The following is a 9,998-nucleotide window of genomic DNA, read 5'->3' on the forward strand; positions in this document are numbered from 1 at the left end:
CCTAGTTATTTATAAAAATGATTTGGTCCAATTTTGCCACAATTATTTGGTAGGTCCTTCACAAAAAATCTCATTTTGGGCACTCGAAAAATGGAAAATGATTTTTTCATCCAAGTCAACATTGTTTGTCATCCCAAGATATACACATGTGCACACTATTGATTCATTTTAGCAAACTATAAGTGGTTAATATGTTAAATGTGTACCCTGAATTAGAGGGTGAAAATTATAAGAGAAGCAAAAGAAAAAAAACTACCTAAGCTTAATTCTGATTGGTGGAATCACTAGTGGCTTGGATCGATGACCTGGCAAACATCCATCCATCCATCGGTCCATCCCATCCGACGGCAGCAAACCCCCCTCTCTCGCGAACCCCACCCAACCCTTCTCTCTCGCGCGAACCCCACCCACGGCAGCAAGCCCTCCTCTCTCTTGCGCTAACCCTAGCGCTGCACTCCTCCCTTGCCGCCGCCACCTCCGGTGCCAGATCCTGGCTGCCGCGTCTCCCTCCGACCTCGCCGCCGGCGCTCCTGCGCTCTCCTCCTCCCTCACCTCCCCTCACCTCATCGGAAGAGAAGAGGGAGATCGTGCGTGCGAGCAGGTCACGCAGCGGCGCTGGCTCCCAGATCCGCAAGGGCTTGGACCTAGAGCTCCAACCCCATGGTAGTGGCGGCGGCTGCGGTTGACAGGTCCGCCATGGGCCTGGACCTGGAGTTCCGTCTCCTCCATGGGGTCGGCTTCCAGATCCGCGCCACCATGGGTTGGACCTGGTGCTCCATCTCCATGGCGTCGTCTGCTTCCGCTCGGCCGTCTGCGTCCTTCTGCTGCTCGTCGAGGTAAGATATTCTCCCGATTTTCTCTTCCTTTCTCTTCCATTCCCTTACCTGACGCGCTGTGGCTTCCCTCCGTCCTCACGCAGAGCGCCGTGGTCGTCGTCGCGGAGACCTCCCGGCCCCGGCTCCGCTGCCTGGCGCGTTTTCAGGTCGTCGGTCATCCACCTCCCTCTCTCTCTTTTTGCCCCCCGCTCGATCCCATCTGCCTAGGTGGTAGCTCTACGTAGCATCTTGTCCTTGCCATGCTCTGTGTGTCTGTCTTTAGAGATGCTCTGTGTGTCCATCTTTAGATGATTTGATTTGCATCCTAGAATCAATTCATTTGCAATCCGTTTGATGTTTTGAATTCATTTGCACAATTAGAATCAATTCATTTGCAATCCGTTAGATCGAGAACAATTGCCACCAAAAAAACCTTGAGTGCTGCCTATGAATTGCCTCCTATGAAGAGGATGTAGCATCTCCACTTAATTCCCCCCCTCCCCACTGCTCAATTTTTCTAACTGTATATATGTGCTGTGTGTACCCTTAGCCATTAAAAAACTAATTGTTAATTTGATTCGCTGCAGTCTGTCTTAAGTTAGCTCCCAGCTCTCACTTCCGTTTACTTGAATGTTTAGGGTGGTCGATGAACGAGACGAATGCATTGCGCTCCTAAGAAGATTCTGAACTGCCGAGGCTACCCAACTAGCTGCGAGTAGACAAGCGAGGCATGGCTTGGTTACTGACTGCGGTTACTGGTAAGAACCACGGTTACTGCCTGTGTATAAACCAGTTTTCAATGTACTAGCGACATGTTTTAGCAATTAAAGTTGCAGTTTCTATAACTGAAATGCTACAAAAATAGGGGCCAAAGTGGCAGATTGTTTCTTTTTGAGGGGCCAAGTGGCAGATTAGTTGGTACTGTAGTAAGTTGCTTATGTTGGTGTGGCGCACTCAGTCATGTTTCTTTGCACTAGAATTTTCAAAAAACACATGATTTTTTTAGGGGTGGTTGTCTGAACTGAATTGCTTAGAACTTTCCTATCCAAACAAGAGTTGCCATTTTTCAGTATAATATGAGATTTCTATGATGAGTAGTCGGATCATTCCTACAGACTTTTGTTCTTTGATTTGAAAATTGTAGCTCACATAGTACAACAGTTGGTGTTGTAGCTGAGCACCTTTCTTTTTCTTCAGTACAGCCACATGTTTTTTCTTTAGCTCTCAAACTGCAGCTTACATGGTTGTGCTTTCTTAGCTCTTAGCTTTCTCAGTTCTTAAAATACAGCTCAAATCGTTGTGATATATATATTTATCCTAGATAGACATTCAGTATTGTTCTATCTAGTTCTACTCGGACAAGTTTCTCAGTTTCATTGATCCTCTCTTTTTAAGCGCGAGCGCCGACGCGGCGGGGCGGGGCTTGCTCGGCCCGTTCGGGCTACTCGTGCTGGTCGACGACGGCCTGTCGGAGCAGACCGCTGTCTACTTCTACCTGGTCAAGGGTGCGGACGGGAAGCTCAGCACTCACTTCTGCCAAGACGCCTTCAGGTATGCAGACATCGATCTTAAATCTGCATGCGCTTCTAATTACAGTGTACTGCGCCATGTTGTTTCAGTATTTTTGATGTAATAACATCTTTTCTTGTGGGATGGAGGGAGTGGCATCTATCTATCTTACCTTGCTGAGAAACTACTTGCCATCTCAAATCATGTTTGTCAGGTCATTGAAGGTGAACATTCTCGTCAAGGCCGTTTACGGAAGCTTCGTCCCTGTACTTGATGGAGAAAATCTGTAAGTGAGAATATGTTTCTTAAAGTAAATTCAGAAGCGCTAGTCGGCATATTAAGATTGATTGGTCTTTGACTCATCAGTTACTGATTTGATTTTGTCCTGGCGGGGCGCTACTAGCCCAAGCAGAACAGGAAGAATGTCATGCCGGCCGGCATCATCAAGCACACCACGGAGATCATACACCTCCTCACCGACGCCAACCCCATATTCCCTTCTCTCCTTCCTTGAGATAGCTTGTATTATATAATGTCAGTTTAATGGATGAGAGTAGCAGTAGGATCGTATTTTTCTTCAGCTACTGTCAATTATCACTGTTTGTTGTTCCTTCATATAGCTAGTATTAACTGGTTGCTTGCGTCTGTACCATGCTATCTATGGGTTATTAGTATTGGTTATCCCGACCATGAGCTTGAATGGTGTAGGAGTACAACATCACCAGGTTAATTTGTAGAAGTGAGGTTACTGAATTTTTTCTATGCCATGGTACAATAATAATTCGAATGGTAGCCAGTTCACACGAGCTGTTTGGCCCAATTCCTGGTCTCTATTAGGGGGTACAATTTATTACTTTCTGTATAGATTTGTTAGCAATGGATGAACTGATCAGGGAAACAGTTCTGAGCTGATCTGAAGTTCTGAATTGGTCCAGCACATCTGAATTTGGAGTGCTTTCTGTACTGCAGACAGTGCCTCAACGCTATATGTTAGTGCCAGGTTGTTTGGCAGTTTTCTGCTTCTCTGCTGGCAGCTTAATTATAAGAATACAATTCTCACTAAATGTACTTTGCATTCTTACTGTATCTACTGTTGCCACAATCATTCTTGTACTAACTTATTTATCATAGCTAAACAATAAACTGTAGAGGCAATTTTGCAGCCTGTCAATGCCACCAGGATAACAATGACCCTTGCCCTGTTAATTTATAGTACTTCTGCTCTGCTCTGCTCCTCGAGGTACCCTCATCTTTGATTTCTTCCCTTCAACTCTCTGATGCTGGTTTCCTTCCTCATGCAGGCATGCCCCGATGCTCCCCTCGGTCTGGGCACCCGATGCCAGGCAGGCTGTGGATGCCCTGGACCTCAAGGCCGGTCGTGCTACTCCAGCTGCTCCTGCCCCGGCCATGCTCAACTTCGCTCCTGGTCAGTTGCCGCAGGTGAGACACTTGCCTCCATGCTTGGATGATTCTACCTGCTCACTTAGTATCATACTTGAATCTATGCGTACATGGTACATATAGTTTGACTGAAACTGTAGTTTTTGTAGTTTTACTTTGTGTTCTTATAGTTTTACTGAAACTGTAGAAATGACTGATGCACAAATTATTGAGAATAGAGAAGCAGCCTCAAGCTGATGTTGCAACAACTTGAAACGATGTGTCTAAATTATTGAGAATATGTTCTTTAATTCAGTGCTGATGCACAAAAACCTTCTCTGCAATATATTAACTGGTCATATTCTACTTCTGTAGCTATACCTTCTCTGCGAGCCCACGACTGCTCAAACAAAAAGAAAGAGGCTCTCAACTATTTGTTTATCCTGGTCCCTTTGATCAACGTAGTTTTACTGAAATTGTAGCTGGTACTTCCTTAGTGTTCAGTACATGGTACATATAGAGCTGCGTACAGCAATTACAAGAGGCATTCTCTTGTTGATGTCATTGTCTCTAAAAATTTAATAATGTTTCTTTTTGGTGATCTGGATCAGGATCTAATGTTGTTTAGGTTGCTGCTGCTGTGATGGAAGATCAGAAGAGGCATGGAGATGCACACCACCGTTTTAGTTGATGTTGCACCATGTTTTGGTGCTTGTGTATCTGTTTTTGCTTGTAAGCACACTTGTATGTGCTTGTGTATCTGTTTTTGCTTGTTTTAGATGATGTTGGACGTGCAAAGTTGTATGTGCTGTCGTGTGTATTTGGATGAATGATTTTTGAATTTAATCATTTAATTGAGAGAATTATTTAGTGTTTGTTGTTCAAATGTTTAAACTGGAAATCAGTGAATAAAAATACCAAATGTTCTGTTGGACCAAATAATATATGGGCTCTAAAAAGGCTACCGGCCAAATAATAGTGGACTGGAACATTGTGCATTTCTGGAAAACCTGAACAAAAAGGCCTAATGAAATGGTTTGCAAAAGGGCCATGGCCCAGAAAATTAAAAGTCTGAATTATAAGGCGTGGCCCATGAAGCCGACCAGAATTAACATGACAAAAATACTAAATGGGCTAGGCCCATGTAGAAAATCGAATTGGACCGGGCTGAATCTTGTGCCACATCAGATTGCCACGCTGGATGCCTACGTGGCCTGGGGAGGTTGCTAGTGACTAAAACGCCACAGTAGACGTATTTTGGTCATAAACGTCTTCGACCATTCCAGAAGAAAGGTCGCTATAGTCAGTTTATGACGGCCAGCTTTTGACCTTCTGTTTTTGGTCACAAAAAGGTCGCAAATGGAAATTTGTGACCTTTCAGTGACCAATAGTGGTGGTCACAAGTTGACATATTTCTTGTAGTGATAATAATGCAGGAATGTTGCATTGTTCCTATCTACTCCCTCCGTTCGGAATTACTTGTCGCGGAAATGGATGTATCTAGACGTAGATACATCCATTTCCGCGACAAGTAATTCCGAACGAAGGGAGTACCATCGACCATCATTACTTACTTTTCTATGTTCTTCTTGCTATTGGCTGGTAGCTTTTAGTAGCAATTTGGATAATTTTGTGCATAATATTCTATCTGGTTTTGGGGCAAGAAAGGTCGGGGATTCTGTTGTGGGTGGATCATGGCCTCCAGAACAATGCACACTATACAGTAGCCTGAGCAAGTTATGGGTGGTGCCTTCATATGGTTGTTAAATTGTTGCTCTTTTTCCATATGGATTAATGCGAAGCACCTCAAATTTCTCTTTTGAGGAATATATGTCTCTTTTTGTTCGATTTGAGTTCTTGGTCTTCTAGTTCAGAACATTTACCGAAAAAGGCTTTCGCCCGCTTTATATATAAAGCAAAGATCCACAGTGGCCGGTACAACCGCACTTACCCATCACAAACACACACACGCACCCGAGGCAGGATACATAGGCGCTGAGCGCAGCAACACACACCCTAGCACTACAAGAGCCGCCGGGAGCTTCATCCGAAGAAGTGAAGCCACATATGACGAACCGTGGGCTCCAAGGCGGTGCCTTCAGGAAGGATACGGTACCGGAGCGTCGCCACCGCCCGATCCGAGGATCAGAGTTTCCCCTGGAGCACCACGACGGGCAGTGATAGCCGCGACGACGCCTTCAAGAAGGGAGCAATCTTCGCTGTCGCCAGTCCGTCCGAAGATAGAGTAGGTTTTCACCCCGGCCAACATTCACCGCCACCGAACGCCACACCCCAGCTACCACGCCGCCCACACGGCCGTGATAGCCGGGCAACACCGAGGCACGAGCTCTGCCCATGAGCACCGCGCCACCACCACCAGGGCCGCCGCCCCGGAATCCAAGATCTTGACACCAAGTCCCCCGCGCCCCACCGCTACCTCCACCGCAGAGACGGGTTGAAAGGATCCGCCTTTCACACCCCTGGCCGGTCCCAACGCCGAGACCCAATAGGCCGGCCACAACAAGCCTCTATCGAGCCATCCTGCTACACCGGGCGCGAGACGAGCGCAGTCCTGCCGCCGGGCGCGAGACGGGCCGGTCCTGCTGCCGGGCGTGAGACAAGCGTAGTCCTGCTGCCGGGTGTGAGATGAGCCTGTCCTGTTGCCGGGCGCGAGACCAGCTTGGTCCTACGTCACCGGGTGCGAGACGGATGATGGACCGCAGCCGGGAGAAGGCCAGCCCTCCGGCGAGAGAAGCGAATGGACTCCGAGGAGAGGGGTCGAAGGCCGATACAGGAAGCCTACAGACGGGCCGACGCCAGAAAAATCTGGCCGCCGCCGCAATCAACCTGCCACCACCACCGCCGCCAGCAGCAGTAGCTAGCGCGCCGCCGTGGGCCACGATCATGGCCACGACCACACCAGGTCGCAGCCCGCCCCCGCGCCGCCCGACGCCCACACGCCCGCCAGACCAAAATGATGCTAAACGGGGTCACCGCCGCCAAGCACGCACCACCGTCCCGGACACCAGCCAAGGCCACACCGCTGCCACGGACGACCACCGCCGCACCCCACGGCGCCGTCCGCCATCCTCGCCTCCTGCAGCCCGCGTCGCGACGCGACTAGATCTGGCGGAGCTGCGTTGACCCGCACCATCCGCCGCCACCGGCCGCCCAGCATGCTCCGCCACCACGACGCCCGTCGCGCAGCCGGCAAGAAGCCGTCGCCGCACAGCTCCGGCTCCCTGCCGTCGCCACGCCGCAGCGCCCGCTGCCAGCGCCGCACCCCAGCCCGGTCGCCCCGTCCCGCATCAGGGCCCCGTGCGAGAGGACGAAATCTCCCGGCCGCCGCCGGCGCCAGCCGCGTTTCGCCCGGCTGCGCCCCCTGGCGGCGGCGAGGGAGGAAGGAGAGGAGGAGGGGACGCCCCGCGGCGGCGGCGGCTAGGGTTCCCTCCTGGCCGCCCGCGGGGGGTGACGCAGGAGGGTCACGCTCTGCGTACCATATTTTTCCAGTTCAGAACATTTAGGACGTGATTTTGGAGAAACTTCGAGAGTAGGAATAAGTCATCGTCATATTCAACTTTGTAATTAAAATGATTTAGAGTAGGAACCAGAGCTGAGATTGTTACTTTTGATGTAATAGAATGGGTTCTATAAGAAATGATTTTTTTTCACAAAGGTGGGGATTCAACTCTCTAGCTAGAAAATTGCTAGAGCGTACTTGAATTGTTGAAAGCGTGGATCATGTTCTATAGTAGCTATCTTTGATTTACAACCAGAGTTCACTTATAATTATAGGATGAAACTTTATATTATTTTGCCATCTTATTTCGTTTGTAAATGTAGCTACAACAAATAGCAGTTTGAATTGATGCAAGCAAGTAAGCAATGCTTTGATTGGAAAATTTGTGTGTTGGCATAGGCTGAAGCAAGCACCTCTTCGTTCTGAATCAGTAGTTGGTGCAGCTAGCTGTAGCAAGCCCCAGCTTAACTGAATGCTAGCAATTACTTGCGGCCTTGATCTGCTCTTGGCAATTGGGTAAACAAGCGCTTCTTTGATCTGTATGTCTGAATCTTTAGTTTGTGCAGCTAGCTGCTAGCAAGTAATTAAAGCCTTGATCTGCTCTTGCCGACAAAATAATCTTGGAAGAAACATCCAAATCACTCCACTATGGGCCCATCCAGTAGCTTATGCATCCTATAGTTGGCTTTTCAAGATTATCTGTCACTCCACTATTTACTGTATTGTTATAACTGCTCCATGTTCATTGAACTCCATGCTGATTGCATCTTTGCAAAATCTGGAATATTGTATGAACAAGGTAATTGTTGGAGTTTTAACTTCAATTTTTGTTGTTGTTACACAAAATGTTGCCTCCACCGACTTTTTGCCGAAAGACCATTAGCCATCGCCTAGACCTACTTTGCTGCAGGTTCTTTTTTTCTTTGTGCGAATTATGATTGAGCTATGTTTGTTTTACAATGATTTACAGCCAGGGTTTACAGATGATTAAACTAGCAATTAAAATTGATTTGAGAAAGTATTTAACGCAATTGGTCTCTTGGCATAGGCTCAAGTATAAAACTAATATGTAAAATCTCCATATATTTGTGCAAATTGATTTTGTAAATTGGATACAAGAAGTGTTGTGTAAAGGTACGCTTGCATATTTTTAATTTTTTCGCCCGTTGCAATGCACGGGCATTTGTACTAGTACTTACTAACAGGCACATTGGTTCCAATGGTGCTTGTCCTATTTGTCATAAGGGGCCGAGGATATCCGTCATTTAATGTTTTTATGCACGAATGCACGGCATTTGTGGACGAAGCTCGACATCACAAATATCATTGACCAAGAGATCCAGGTTGATAGATCGGGGTCTGCGATCTTGGAATTTATCTTATCATTGCCGGACCAGCAGCTTGAGATGCACCCAATACTTAACTTCAAACAAGTAATAGCTGTTGGGGGCTGGTACCTTTGGTGGATCCGTAGAAAAGTGACCCACAGTGAATCAATTCCTCCCCCTTGGAGGTGGGCACTCTCTGTGTTATCAATCTCAAGCAACCATCATAGGGCTACAATGTTGGTGAGGTATTCCCCTGAAGCAAAGTTTATACCTATCGCGGTGGATGCAATAACAACAGAAGCGTTGGCCATGCGAGGCGGGCTGATTTTTGCTAACTCCTTTGGGTGTAACCGGGTAAAAGCTGAATCAGATTCTTTGCAAGTAATCAATTATTGTGATGGACAAACAATATGGTGAGACTCGGCGGCGGCAATATTCGCAGAATGTGTGGACACTACTACTTCAATTGGGAAGGTCGTTTATAAGCATTGTTATAGATCTTATAATCAAGCGGCTCATGTGCTAGCTCATTTTAGTTATTGTAATAAGACTTCATTTAGTTGGTCAGACGAGCCCCCTGACTTTATTGTCAGTAAGCTCGTAGACGATGTAAACATTATTTAAGTTTTAATAAAGCTAGCCATGATGGCGTTCCCTCAACAAAAAAAAGGGCGCTAATAGGTGCCGGTGCGCCGACCCAAACTTTCGGCCGGTCCACTGCTAACTGCCTGATCTACATAACATGAACAGTCGGATCTTCAGTTTCATCTTCCTCCCTTTCCCTATCTTCCTTCTCAGTCCCACACGCATGGGGAAAACAAGGAAAAGACAGGGGGCGCCATCGATCCCTGCCGGGCACCGCCGGCTCCCCATTGTCGCCACTTGCCGGTTGCAGTCCTCGTGCCCCCCGGTGTGCCCTCGTGCAGCAAATGGTGCTACTTGTGTTGAGAAACGTAGTAATTTCAAAAAAAATCCTATGCACACGCAAGATTATGGTGATGCATAGAAACGAGAGGGGAGAGTGTGTCCACGTACCCTCGTAGACCGAAAGCGGAAGCGTTAGCACAACGCAGTTAATGTAGTCGTACGTCTTCACGGCCCGACCGATGAAGCACCGAAAGCACGGCACCTCCGAGTTCTTGCACACGTACAGCTCGATGATGTCCCTCGAACTCCGATCCAGCCGAGTGTCGAGGGAGAGTTCTATCAGCACGACAACGTGGTGACGATGATGATGTTCAACCGACGCAGGGCTTCGCCTAAGCACCGCTACGATATTATCGAGGTGGATTATGGGGGAGGGGGCACCACACACGGCTAAGAGATCAATGATCAATTGTTGTGTCTATGGGTGCCCCCTGCCCCCGTATATAAAGGAGCAAGGGGGGAGGCGGCCGGCCTAGGAGGAGGGCGTGCCAACGGGGGAGTCCTACTCCCACCGGGAGT

The sequence above is a fragment of the Triticum aestivum genome, chromosome 6B, assembly GCF_018294505.1.
Source record: "Triticum aestivum cultivar Chinese Spring chromosome 6B, IWGSC CS RefSeq v2.1, whole genome shotgun sequence".
Lineage (NCBI taxonomy): Eukaryota > Viridiplantae > Streptophyta > Magnoliopsida > Poales > Poaceae > Triticum > Triticum aestivum.